Source organism: Phascolarctos cinereus, unplaced genomic scaffold (assembly GCF_003287225.1).
Source record: "Phascolarctos cinereus isolate Bilbo 61053 unplaced genomic scaffold, phaCin_HiC Scaffold_87;HRSCAF=625, whole genome shotgun sequence".
Classification (NCBI taxonomy): domain Eukaryota; kingdom Metazoa; phylum Chordata; class Mammalia; order Diprotodontia; family Phascolarctidae; genus Phascolarctos; species Phascolarctos cinereus.
Window position 1 is genome coordinate 30,164 of NW_027556268.1, and position 13,692 is coordinate 43,855.

The 13,692-nt window shown below is 34.5% G+C and overlaps 1 long non-coding RNA gene across 1 annotated transcript; it reads right to left on the bottom strand.

The window, feature by feature from the left end:
* Window positions 1-194: 194 nt before the first annotated feature.
* On the bottom strand, window positions 195-13,361 carry LOC110204071 (uncharacterized). Its single transcript, XR_013483498.1, has 3 exons — window positions 13,252-13,361; window positions 2,899-3,029; window positions 195-268 (listed from the first exon to the last, which is right to left on the bottom strand). It is a non-coding gene; the product is annotated as an uncharacterized LOC110204071 (long non-coding RNA).
* Window positions 13,362-13,692: the final 331 nt, after the last annotated feature.

Sequence of the window (13,692 nt, forward strand, 5' to 3'; positions counted from 1 at the left end):
ATATACACATATGCGGATCTTCTTTCCTAACTAATAAATGTTAGAGCAAAATTTAATATGATAAGCTATTACATGAAAATGATAGCTATTTTTAATTTTATTACATTACTATTACTATTTATGGAAGTTTGAAATGAAAAAATACGCAGCATATTTCTACAAAGAAAGATTCTATTTACTTAGGATAATCATCTGAACTTAAACTCAGTGAGGTTTCATCAGAATCTGATGGTATGAATTCATTCATCCTGTCTTCCTCAAAATACCCCTGAAAGGAAAAAAAAATAATTAAAAAAATTTGCTAATCATTACCATTTATCAAAAATGTTAAAAGATTTTTTTTTTTGCTTATTTCTCTTAGTGTAAAGTGCTTAAGGCCTTTGCATTAGTTTCAGTCTCTAACCCCCATCTACATAAAGGACAGTATAGATTATGGGCCGTGGAATCAGGAAGTATTCATTCTACACTATACCTTCAACACTTAGGATCATTGAATAAGAGCTAAAAAGATCCTTAGACATCATTTAGTCTAAACTCAGACTTTTGAAAAATCATACAAGTGGCAACTCCAAAATTTGAAAAGACATGGTTGCTGTGCTTTACCGCAATACCACGCTTCCATTCTCCATGTTGTAATCCTGTGCAATTAACTTAATGTCTGTGAACTTCAGTTTTCTCTTCTGTAAGATGGGAGCAATCATATCAGTGGCACTAATCTCGTAAGAGCTAGTCTACGTTTAAAACGGTGGTCATACACGTGCAGTAATGTATGTGTGCTCTGCAAACCATAAGTTGTCATATAAATATTACTACTAGTACTTCATGCATAATTACACTGCATTAACTGTACTTCCTTATACTTCCTAAAAATTAGAAGATATTATTTGCTATGTTCTGATAACCTGTGTAAAGCAGGGATTAGTACTATCTGACTTTTTTACCCAAGCCCCAGGCAAGACTAATACCATAAAATGCAATCAAGTTTTAATGCATTAGCAAGTAGACTAGCTGAACAACCTGCTCCTGTATGGGGGATTTATTATATGAATATCGGAATTTTTAACTTACTTGGGCAACATTTGTTCTTCCCTACATGTGTCTCATTACCATTGCAACCCAGATTTGAGCCTACTCTGTAACCATCACTATGCGTAATATGGCCCTGGAATTGTAGAGGGTTATTTGTTTTAATTACTATGCTATACCATCATAGCAATGGCTTTCCTACAACTATGTTGGCTGACTGTTAATAATAAAACACTATGTAGAGGCTCAACTCTAAAATGTAAGCACAAGCTGAGGAAACAGCCCAACAAATAAAAAGTATTACAGGTAAGGAGTAAGCTGATGAAATAAACTTTGCATAACCCCTACTTTTCAAATGATTATTCACAAGAAATATTCTAAAATGTTTAGAGAAACTTGGGAGAACTAAACTGAGTGATATAAGAACAATTTATACAAAAAGGTAAATTAGACAACTTTGGAAGACTTAAAAATCCTGATCAATGCAATAGCCAGCTCTTAACTCCACAAATCTCATAATGAATTATACTGAAATGTACTAAAACTATACTGCCCTCTTTTTCAAATAGATGTTGGACTATGGTGCAGAAATAACATTTATGCATGTAGATTCGCAGTCAAATATTACACAGTTGAAGAAGTAACATGCTAGTAACTTGGGAATAAAGACTTTGAATATAAGGTTTTGAAAGGAAGAAGTGAGGATTTTTGTGGATGAAATCAGTACATTCTAGACATGTGTATGCAGTGCAAAAGTACAGGGTTAAAGATGTAATGGTAAGAAAGAAGACTTTCTTGAAACTCAGTGTGTATAAGAATTATAAATATATGAACATGGAATACATTAGACTTGCTTATAAGGAATTTAAACATCAAATAGTGTGTAGTATACATTTGATTCTAGGGAAAACAGAGAACTACTTGAGTTTCATGAATGGGGCAGTAATTTAGTTAGACATATTGTTAGGTAAAATATGATATTGGTGATGATGGCCTGAATTGAAATGTTAAATGTAAAAGGTATTTGGAATGCAGATATGCCAACATTTGACATCTACATAGTATGGAGGCTAATTAAGAGCTAAGTTGATGCCAGTGTTACCTGGAAACCAAAAGTAAAAATATTGATACTTTCAATAGTGGCAGTCCAAAAAAAGTAAGACTGGTTTCAGACATGATGAATTTGAAAAATTTCCAGGTTAATTAGTATCAAAAGTCCAGTAGGCAACTGGTGATACTGAAAACTCAGAAGTGAGACTAATATGGGAAACAGGTAATCAAGAGTCTGGGCAACACTACAGAAGGGTCACAAAGATTGAAGTTTAAGAAAAGACCATTAAGTTTGACAATTAAGAGACTTAGTAATTTCATAGAAAGAAGTTTTGGCTGAATAGTGAAAGACCAGATTATACAGAGTTAAGAAAAGTTAGCAAGAAGGTAGGAAGGACCTATTGTAGGCAGCTCTCTCGAGAAATTTTGCTGCGAAAGGAAAGGATGTGACAATACCTGGCAGGAATAGATAGATCAGGCACATTTTTTGAGAATGGGGAAACACAGACATGTTTATATGGAATAGGAAAGCATCAGGAGACAGGGAGAGAATGAAGATCATTAAAAGAGTGAGGATGACGTTGTTTCTAATTCTTCTTTACAACATGACTAATGTGAAAATAGGTTCAATATAAATGTATAAGCCTATCAAACTGCACAGTGTCTTGGGAGGAGAGGGAGAGATGGAAGAAAATTTGGAACTCAAAATGCTGAAAACTATAAATAAATAGTGAGGATGATACAGGGAGAAACACTGGAGAAAATGAGTTGGAATGAAATCAGACTACTAAATAGATACTTAAGTATGAATATCTAATTTACCTTGTTTTCTTTGCTAATATAGTCCAGCTGTAAGCACCATGGATGAGTCCAAATTCTGCTTAATATTTGAAAATCCTGGAAGAGTTTTGTTCCTGCTTTTCCTCTTCCTCCTTCTCTAGTACTTCCTGTTCCTGATAATAAAAGGCATGTAAGTTAAAGTTTAAAATGTTCAAATTTTTTCACTAGAGAAAGTCATGAATACCACGGTCTAGAGTTTCAACAAGAATCTAAATATATCTAAATGTTTAATAGATTTGGAGGGAGGTAAAACTATTGACATTAAAAAGATCTTATTACTTGTGACTCAATACTTATTAGAGAAATATATCAAATACAAGACAAGGGTTGCCTATACAGGAAAAGTTGATAAAAGTTTAGGAGTAGGAAAAACAGCAGATGCACAACTGTGTCTAGATCAAGGTTAGAACCTGGAAAATCTAATTGTGAGATGACTCTAGAATACTAGAACGTTTTTATTTGGAATCATTAATTCACTTTACAATTTTTTTTTATGATTACATAACTTATTTAATACCATTCTTTCTAAACACTTCCCACCCTTTTACCAGCTATGGCTTTCATTACTATTTTTCACAATTACTGATTTAGGTACAACTTCCTTTCCTCTGTTACTTTTTCTCATACTTTGATCTTTACGAATAAAACGTAAATCCACACTACTATATCTTGGCTAGCTATCATCATCATTATCATCATCGCTAGTATTTATATAAAATCTACTATATTCAACACATTGTGCTGAGCACTTTACAAATATCTCATCTGATCCTCAAAACAACTCTAGGAAATAACTTATTATGCACATTTTGCAGATAAGGAAATTAAGGAAGTCAAGCTAAGTGACTTGCCCAGAGTCACAAAGAGAGTAACTATTTAATGCTGGATTTGAACTCAGGTCTTCCTGTCTGTAGGCCCAGCATTCCACCTAGCTCTGCTGAATTCTTATGCCCCAGTGTGATGCCCCAGTAATGGACATTTAGAACTAGTTAGCCTATAAACTGAATATTACCACAACACAGAACCCACCTATCCTCAGCTTTCCTATCACTTATGTGCAACCTTGGTGTCAATTCTCAATTCCTACTCATATATTCCACATGCACAATCACCTTCTAAATCATTTTCACTTCTCTCCAATCTCTTCTATTCTTTTAAACTACATAGATAAATCTCTTATCATCTTTCTATAGCCTTTCAATTGGTCTTACCATTTTACATCTCACCATTCCAATTCAATCTTCACCGAATAGATTATGTATTTGTCATTTGAGAGGTTTTCATAATATCAAATCTATTAATAATAAATTGTTATTTTCTTTGTTACATTTTAAGTTCCAAACTGTCTCCTTCCCTCCTTCCTACTCTGCACTAGAGAAGGACACCATTTGATAGATTTATAAACATATGTAAAACTATACTATACATACTATTATTTGTTACTTCTTACTCCTTCATAGGTCCTCTGTAGTTGATTTGAGTGTTTAACAGTTAACAGCCACGTTGTGCGATGACTAATATTGATAGACTTAGCCCTTCTCATCAGTGCAAGGATCTAAGACATCTCCAAAGGCCTCGTGATGGAAAGTGCTATCCACATCCAAAGAAAGAACTATGGAGTTTGATGCAGATTGAAGCATACTATTTGCTATTTTTTTTCTTTCTGTTGTGTTTTGTTTCCTCTTTCTGGTGGTTCTTCCTATTGGTTCTAATTATTCCTTATAACATCACTAGTGTGAAAAATATGTTTAATAGGAATATATATGTATAGCCTATATCAACTGCACGCCATCTCGGGGAAGGAGGTGAAGAGGGAGGGGGAGAAAAATTTAAAACTCAAAAGCTTATGGAAGTGATTGTTGAAAAATCAAAATAAATTTAAAAAGAGATATTTTCTTCATCTATTAATATAATCAAGCTGAGATATTCCTGATTCACAGTCTATCACTATAAGAGAAAAAGTGCTGGAAAAAAAAGAGGAGAGTCTAGGACAGCAATATGGAGAATAACAACAATTAGGGAAATGATGAATCAACAAAGTAGTATAGTCAGAAGGATAGGGGAAATAGCAAGAAAGGTAATAAGAGAATTAGGCATAGAAGAATCATGACAGAGTCCCATGAAAGGTTAAAAAAAAAGAGAGAAAATAATTAGAAGGAGGGAGTAATTAAGTGGTACAAAATTTTCAGAATCAAGAAAGTAGACAAAACCATTGATGAAGCTATGTAACTGCAGGTGAGATAAATTGTCAATCAATAAACATTTATTAAACACCTATTATTTGCTAGGTATTATGCTAAGAACTAAGAATGCAAAGAAAGGTAAAAGACAGTCCTTTTCTCAAAAACTTGTAGTCTAAAGGCAGAAGTAACTTGCAAATAATTTATATATTGGAAAAATTTGAAAATAATGACTAGTGGGAAGGCAGTAGAAATTAAGAAGGATCAGGAAAGGTCTCTTGTGGGAGGTGAGATTTTAGAGGGATTTGAAGAAAACTAGGGTTATAGATGCAGAAAGCATGCCAAACCTGGAGAACACAGAGAGAAAATGCCAAGAGTCAGAAGAATGAATGTACTGACCAAAGAACAGGCCATGTTAATGACTGAAGAGCACAGGGAGGGGACTGACAAACTGAATGATTAGAGAGGCCAGGTTATAAAAGGCTTTAAATATCAAATTATAAAGAATTTGGGGGAAAAAAGAACTCCAAGATTTATATATGTAAAGGGAAATAATTAAGGCTACAAGGAAAAAATGCAAAATGACAATTTAAAATATGTGATCACTAAAAGATGTCAAACTCTGCAATTTTAAAAATAAAATAATCATTTTAGAGACTAGATAATGGCACATATATCTCCTTTAGTCTATGAAAAAAAGACTATAGGAATTAAGACACAATGTTGCATACGTATCAGTAGGTTTTGCTTAAATATCTTCTTCGTCATTTGAGAGGTTTTCACTTTTTGAATCTTCAATAACTTTTATTAATTTCTACTATTTTCATATTTTGATATAAGTATGCCTCTGGTAAAAATATGCCATGATAGCCAGGTCCAAAATTTCCTTACTCGTTTATCTATATGAATACTCTACAACACATTTTAGGATTCTAGTAGAGTAACATTTCCCTAAAGATTAAACATATGAAACGTTTAGTAACTCCAGATACAGTATATATTCACAATCAGAAAACCTACCTTTCTTTACCTGAATTTTGTTAGCACTTTAATAAATTCCCCTTTTCTACCAATTTATTTCTGAAAATTTTTTTATCAGAATATCCTGTGTCTGTTTTCTAGGAAAATTATTAATTATTAAAAACAAATCTTGTTTTTCTATCAGTACAAGGTATAGTTGTGATAATTTTTGAAACAGAATCTTTTTTAAAATAAAGATTTAAAATATTTTTAAAGCCCTTGTTTGTGGAATACTTCTGAACTGCCTATATAGTTGCAATACAGGTTATAACCATTATAGTCTACCAAGGGTTTCCTAGTTTACCTTTCTTTGCAAAAGTTTTACACAAAACTGTCATCAAATCCCTTATGTTAACTTCATCATTACTACAAAATACAGTCAGATTATAGTCACAATGTGTTATTTCAGAATGATTTCTAAATACAAAAGACGTTAAATTTTTCTTACTGGGAGCTTGCTTCATTCTGTACTTATTTTGCACTATTCTAAAATGAGGATGGTATGAGATACGACCAAATATATTTTTTAATTTTATTAATTTATTTTGATTTATTAAGAATCACTTCCACATGCTTTTGAGTTGAAAATTTTTCTCCCCCTTCCTCCCCCCCACTCTCCCCAAGATGGCGCACAATCTGATACAGGCTGTACATTTACATACCCATTAAACATATTTTCACATTAGTAAAGTTGTAAGTAAAAATTAAAACCAATAGGAAGAACTATCAGAAAAATGAAACAAAACTCAACAGAAAGTAAAAATAAGTGGTAGCGATTCAACTTCTGTAGTTCTTTCTTTGGATGTGGACAGCATTTTCCATCCCAAGGTTCTGGAGATGTCTTAGTTCCTCATAATGCTGAAAAGAGTTCAGTTTAACAATCTTAGTCACTGCATAACGTGGCTGTTATTGTGTACAAAGTCCTCTTGGTTCTGCTCACTTCACTCAGCATCAGACCATATAAGTCTTTCCAGGTTTTTCTGAAGTCAGCCTGTTCGTCATTTCTTATAGCACAATAGTATTCCATTACATTCATATACCACAACTTGCTCAGCCATTCCCCAATGGATGGGCATCCTCTCAATTTCCAATTCTTTGCCACCACAAAAAGAGCTGCTATGAATATTTTTGTACATGTGGGTCCTTTTCCCATTTGTTTGATCTCTTTGGGATATAGCCCTAGAAGTGCTATTGCTGGATCAAAGGGTATGCACAGTTTTGTAGCCCTTGGGGCATAGTTCCAAATTGTTCTCCAAAATGCTTGGATCATTTCACAACTCCACCAACAATGTATTAGTGTTCCATTTTCCCACATCTCCAACATTTATCATTTTCCTGTTTTGTCGTGTTGGTCAATCTGATACATGTGATGTGGTACCTCAGAGTTGTTTTGATTTGCATTTCTCTAATCAATAACGATTTAGAGCATCCTCTGACCATTTTATCAATTGGGGAATGGCTTGTGTTCTTATAAATTTGTCTTAATTCTCTATATATTTTAGAAATGGGGCCTTTATCATAGAAACTGGTTGTAAAAATCTTTCCCAATTTTCTACCTTCCTTCTAATTTTAGTTGCATTGGCTTTGTTTGTGCAAAAACTTTTCAATTTAATGTAATCAAAATTATCCATTTTGCTTTTCCTAGTGTTCTCTGTCTCCTGTTTGGTCATGAATTCTTCTGTTCTCCATAGATCTGATAGGTAAACTATTCCTTATTCTCCCAGTTTACTTATGGTATCAGCCTTTATATCTAAGTCATGAACCGATTTTGACTTTATTTTGGTATATAGCATGAGACTTGCGTCTTTGCCTACTTTCTGCCATACTCTTTTCCAGTTTTCCCAGCAGTTTTTTTCAAAGAGTGGGTTCTTATCCCAGAAGTTGGGGTCTTTGGGTTTATCAAATAATAGATTACTATAGTCATTGACCACTGTGTCTTGCATATATAACCTATTCTACTGATCAACCTCCCTATTTCTTAGCCAGCACCAGGCAGTTTTGATGATTGCTGCTTTATAATACAATTTAAGATCTGGAATTGCTAGGCCACCTTCCCCTGCATTTCTTTTCATTAGTTCCTTTGATATTCTGCACCTTTTGGTTTTTTCCAAATGAATCTTGTTATTATTTTTTCTAACTCTATAAAATAATTTCTTGGTAGTTTGATTGGTATGGCACTGAAAAAGTAAATTAGCTTAGGTAGGATTGTCATTTTTATTATATTAGCTCAGCCTACTCATGAGCAACTGATGTTTTTCCAATTATTTAGATCTGATTTTATTTGTGTGAAAAGTGTTTTGTAATTGTGTTCATAGAGTTCCTGGGTTTGTTTTGGTAGGTAGACTCCTAAATATTTTATAATGTCTACAGTAAGTTTAAATGGGATTTCTCTTTCTATCTCTTGCTGTTGGGCTTTGTTGGTAATATATAGAAATGCTGATGATTTACGTGGGTTTATTTTATAGCCTGCAACTTTGCTAAAGTTGTTTATTATTTCAAGTAGTTTTTTACTTGATTCTCTAGCATTCTCTAAGTATATCATCATGTCATCTGCAAAGAGTGATAGCTTTCTTTCTTCTTTGCCTATTCTAATGCCTTCAATTTCTTTTTCTTCTCTTATTGCTAAAGCTAAGGTTTCCAGTACAATATTGGATGACAGTGGTGATAATGGACATCCTTGTTTCACCCCCGATCTTATTGGAAATACTTCTAGCCTGTCCCCTTTACATGTAATGCTTGCTGAAGGTTTTAGATAATGCTATTATTTTAAGGAAGACTGCATTTATACCTATGCTTTCCAGTGTTTTTAATAGGAATGGGTGTTGTATTTTATCAAAAGCTTTTTCTGCATCTATTGAGATGATCATGTGGTTTCTGTTGGTTTTGGTGTTGATATGCTCAATGATGCTGATAGTTTTCCTAATATTGAACCAACCCTGCATTCCTGGTATAAATCCTACCTGGTCATAGTGTATTATTCTTGTGATAAGTTGCTGCAATCTACTTGAGTATTTTGTTTAAAATTTTTGCATCTATATTCATTAGAGAAATTGGTCTATAATTTTCTTTCTCTATTTTGACTCTTCCTGGTTTAGGTATCAACACCATATTTGTATCATAAAAAGAATTTGGTAAGACTCCTTCTTCACCTATTTTCCCAAATAGTATATAGTATTGGAATTAATTGTTCTTTAAATGTTTGATAGAATTCGCATGTAAATCCATCTGGCCCTGGAGATTTTTTCCTAGGGAGTTCATCAATGGCTTGTTCAATTTCTTTTTCTGAGATGGGTTATTTAAGTATTTTACTTCCTCTTCGGTTAATCTGGGCAATTTATATTTTTGTAAATATGTATCCATTTCACTAAGATTGTCAAATTTGTTGGCATATAGTTGGGCAAAATAATTCCTAATTATTGTTTTAATTTCCTCTTCCTTGGTGGTAGCTTCACCCTTTTCATTCTTGATACTAGTAATTTGGTTTTCTTCTTTTTTTTTTAATTAAATTAACCAAAGGCTTATCTATTTTATTGTTTTTTTCATAAAACCAGCTCTTAGTTTTATTTATTAGTTCAATAGTTTTCTTAATTTCAATTTTATTAATTTTTCCTTTGGTTTTCCTAATTTGGTGTTTAGTTGGATTTTTAATTTGTTCTTTTTCTAGTTTTTTTAGTTGTATGCCCAATTCATTAATCTCCTCTTTTTCTATTTTATTTATGTAAGCATTTAGAGATATAAAACTTCCCCTAAGAACTGCTTTCACTGCATCCCATAGGTTTTGGTATGTTGTCTCATTATTGTCATTCTCTTGAATGAAATTATTGATTGTTTCTATGATTTGTTGTTTGACCCAATCATTTTTTAGGATTAGATTATTTAGTTTCCAATTTTTTTTAGTCTATCTTTCCATGGCCCTTTATTACATATAATTTTTATTGCATCATGATCTGAAAAGGATGCATTTAATATTTCTGCCTTTCTGCATTGGATTGTGAGGTTTTTATGCCCTAGTACATGGTCAATTTTTGTGTATGTGCCATGTACTGCCGAGAAAAAGTATATTCCTTTCTATCCCCATTCAGTTTTCTCCAGAGGTCTATCATACCTAACTTTTCTAATGTTCTATTCACCTCCTTAACTTCTTTTGTTTATTTTGTGGTTAGACTTATCTAGTGCCGAGAGGGGAGGTTCAGGTCCCCCACTAGTATAGTTTTGCTGTCTATTTCTTCCTGTAACTCCCTGAACTTCTCCTCTAAGAATTTGGATGCTATACCATTTGGTGCATATATTTAGTAATGATATTATTTCCTATGGTGCCTTTTAGCAGGATGTAGTTTTCTTCCTTATCTCTTTTGATTAGATCTATTTTTGCTTTTGCTTTGTCTGAGATCAGGATTGCTACCCCTGCTTTTTTTTTTTTTACTTCAGCTGACGCATAATATATTCTGCTCCAGCCTTTTACCTTTACCCTGTATGTGTCACTCTTTTTCAAATGTGTTTCCTGTAAACAACATATTGTAGGATTATGGTTTTTAATCCATTCTGCAATCTGTTTCCTTTTTATGGGAGAGTTCATCCCATTCACATTCACAGTTATGATTACTATCTGTGTCTTTTTCTCCATCCTTTTTCCCCCTATTTATGCTTTTCTTTCTCCTTTTTCCTTTCCCCCTTCACTAGTGTTTTGCTTTTGACCACCGCCTCCTTCAGTCCCTCCCCCTTTTATTATCCCTTTCCCTTTTCTTCCCCTTTAGTCTTACTGCTTCTTCCCTCCCTTCTTTCCCCCCTCCCTTTTCTTTCCCCTTTTCCCTCCTACTGCCTATAGGGCAAGTTAGATTTCTATACCTAACTGATTATATTATGCCCTTCTTGAGCCAAATCTGATGAGAGTAAGGTTCAAACAATGCTCCCCCCTCCCTTCTTTCCCTCTGCTAATAGGATTTTGTGTCTTTTCCTGTAATGTAATTTACCCTTGTCTGCCTCCTCCTTTCTCAGTACATTTTCTAAGATCAGATTGATCCACTTATTTGGATCCATTTAACCCACTTGATTAGATTTTTTTTTATCATTACATCAAAGTCAACTAATATCCACCCTTTTCATGTATACTCCTTTAACAAGGTGTAATAACAATACAGTTCTCAAGGGTTGCAAGTCTCATATTAAACACCCCCCCATTAACAACATAATGTATCCTTCTGTCCATTTACCTTTTTAAGTCCTTCTTGAGTCCTGTACTTGAAGATCAAATTTTTTGTTGAGCTCTGGTCTTTTTATCAGGAAAGTTTGGAAGTCTCCTATTTCGTTGAATATCCACCTCCTCCCTTGAAAAATGATGCTCATTTTTGCTGGGTAATTGATCCTTGGCTGCATTCCAAGCTCCTTTGCCTTAGGAATATCATGTTCCATGCCCTGCGTCTTTTAATGTAGAAGCTGCAAGGTCCTGTGTAATCCTGATTCCAATATTTAAATTCTTTCTTTCTGGCTGCTTGCAGCACCTTCTCTTTCATCTGGTAATTTTGGAATTTTGCTATTATATTCCTTGTTGTCAATTTGGGATCTCTTTCAGGTGGTGATCGTGGATTCTTTCTATGGTTATTTTCCCTTCTGGTTCTAGGACTTCGGGCAGTTTTCCTTTATGATTTCCTGAAAGATACTGTCCAGGCTCTTTTTTCATCATGATTTTCAGGTAGTCCAATAATTTTTAAATTGTCTCTCCTGAGTCGATTTTCCAGGTCGGTTGTTTTACTGATGAGGTATTTTACATTTTCATCTATTTTTCATTTTTTTGTTTCTGTTTGACTGATTCTTGCTCTCTCATAGAGACATTAGTTTCCATTTGTCCAATTCTAGTTTTTAACAGATTGTTTTCTTCTGTTAGTTTTTGTACTTCCTTCTTCAACTGGCCAATTGTGTTTTTTAGGGACTTGTTTCTTCAGTATACTCTTCTTAGTTTTTGTCTTCAACCAATTGTGTTTTTAGGGACTTGTTTTCTTCAGTGTATTTTTTTTCCAATTGGCCAATTGTATTTTTGAAGGACTCTTCTACCTCTCTCATTTGACTATTAAAATCCTTCTTGAGCTCTTCTAAGAAGGCTTTTTGGGCTTCAGACCAGTTCATATTCCCTTTTGTTGTTGCAGATGTGGGTTTGTTGACAATGTTGTCCTCTTCAGAATTTCTGTCTTGATCTTCACTCTTCTCATAATATGAATCTATGGTACATTTCTTTTTACTCATGGTGTTTCTTTATTCCCTGGCCTTTAAAGAGATTGAGCTCTCCTGCTGGGGAACAGAGGGTACTGACCCAAGCTTCTTGTGTTGGGAGCCTAGGTCTTGGTCACTGGCTTTGCTGGGGCCTCTTATGCTGGCAATTGGAGGCTGTAGGTTTCTGGCAGCTTACCTGTGTTGGGCTGGAATCAGCAAGGCTGGAACTTTCAGGCAATTCTAGGTTGCCTCCTTTCCTTTCCCTTTAGCTTTCTTCCGCTCCTTTTAGATGGGTGCTGCAGGGTGTTTATCTGCCTGGGGCCCCCTGCAGTGTTGTCTCCCTCATTTCTGCTAATGCACTGGGAGATTCCTTTGGTGGAGTGCCAGGCACCTGGTGGTTTTCTGAGCTGGTTTCCACCGGTTCCCCCCACCCTCACTGAGGCACTCGGAGGTCCAGGTGTTGGTGTTTGCCTGCTCTACCACCTGGGCTTCAGGATTTCTTCACAATTGGAGGCTCAGGGCTCCTAGCTCACCTGGGGGTTGGAATCAGCAAGGGGGCTTTAGGAAGCCTTTAGTTGTTTTCTTCACCTCCTTTCAGATGAATGTGCAGGGTACTTATGTGCCTGGGGCCCCTTGTAGTTTGCCTCCCTTATTTTTGCTGAGGCACTGGGAGACCCATTTTGGGCTGCTGCACTGCTGCTCCCTGTCTTTCTTCTAGTTCAGGTGTTCCAGGGTTTTTTTCTGGGGTGATATTTTCTGGGTTTTCAGAGGTTGATAGGGGAGAGTGAGAGAGACTACCTTTTCACTCCACCATCTTGGCTCCGGAAGGGGAAGTCTCCAAATTTTTTAAATAACACTTTTATTTGAGGAACAAATAAACCCTTATAAATTAACATGAAAGAATAATCACACAAATTAATTTTTTTTTTACCTGTTAAGTGATCCAAATAGTACTGGTAAAGCTTGCACTGAATAGAAGTCATTCTTACTGCTAATACATACTCATGTTTGGGTGGTAAAAACTCTGCTAATGTTGTGCAATCTTTCCTCTGTAAGATAAAGAAATGAAAATAAATTATGCTCTCATACTAGTAATTAATTCAGGTATATTCCAAACTCCAAAATAGCCTAACTCTCAAGCTTATAATCTCTTTAACATAATCAATCACTGGTTCTCTTAGATTTAACTTTTAAAAATGATCTTTTCTGTACTAATAAAAAAAAAAACAACCTGAGTCCAGTGAAAATAAATTCTTTTTTCACTATCCAACAAATGGTCCCTTCTGACCTAATTTTCACCATACACATAGTTCTTCATTTTCTATTATCTTGCATTTCATAAATTTATTATATTATCTGTATTTAAAATTTC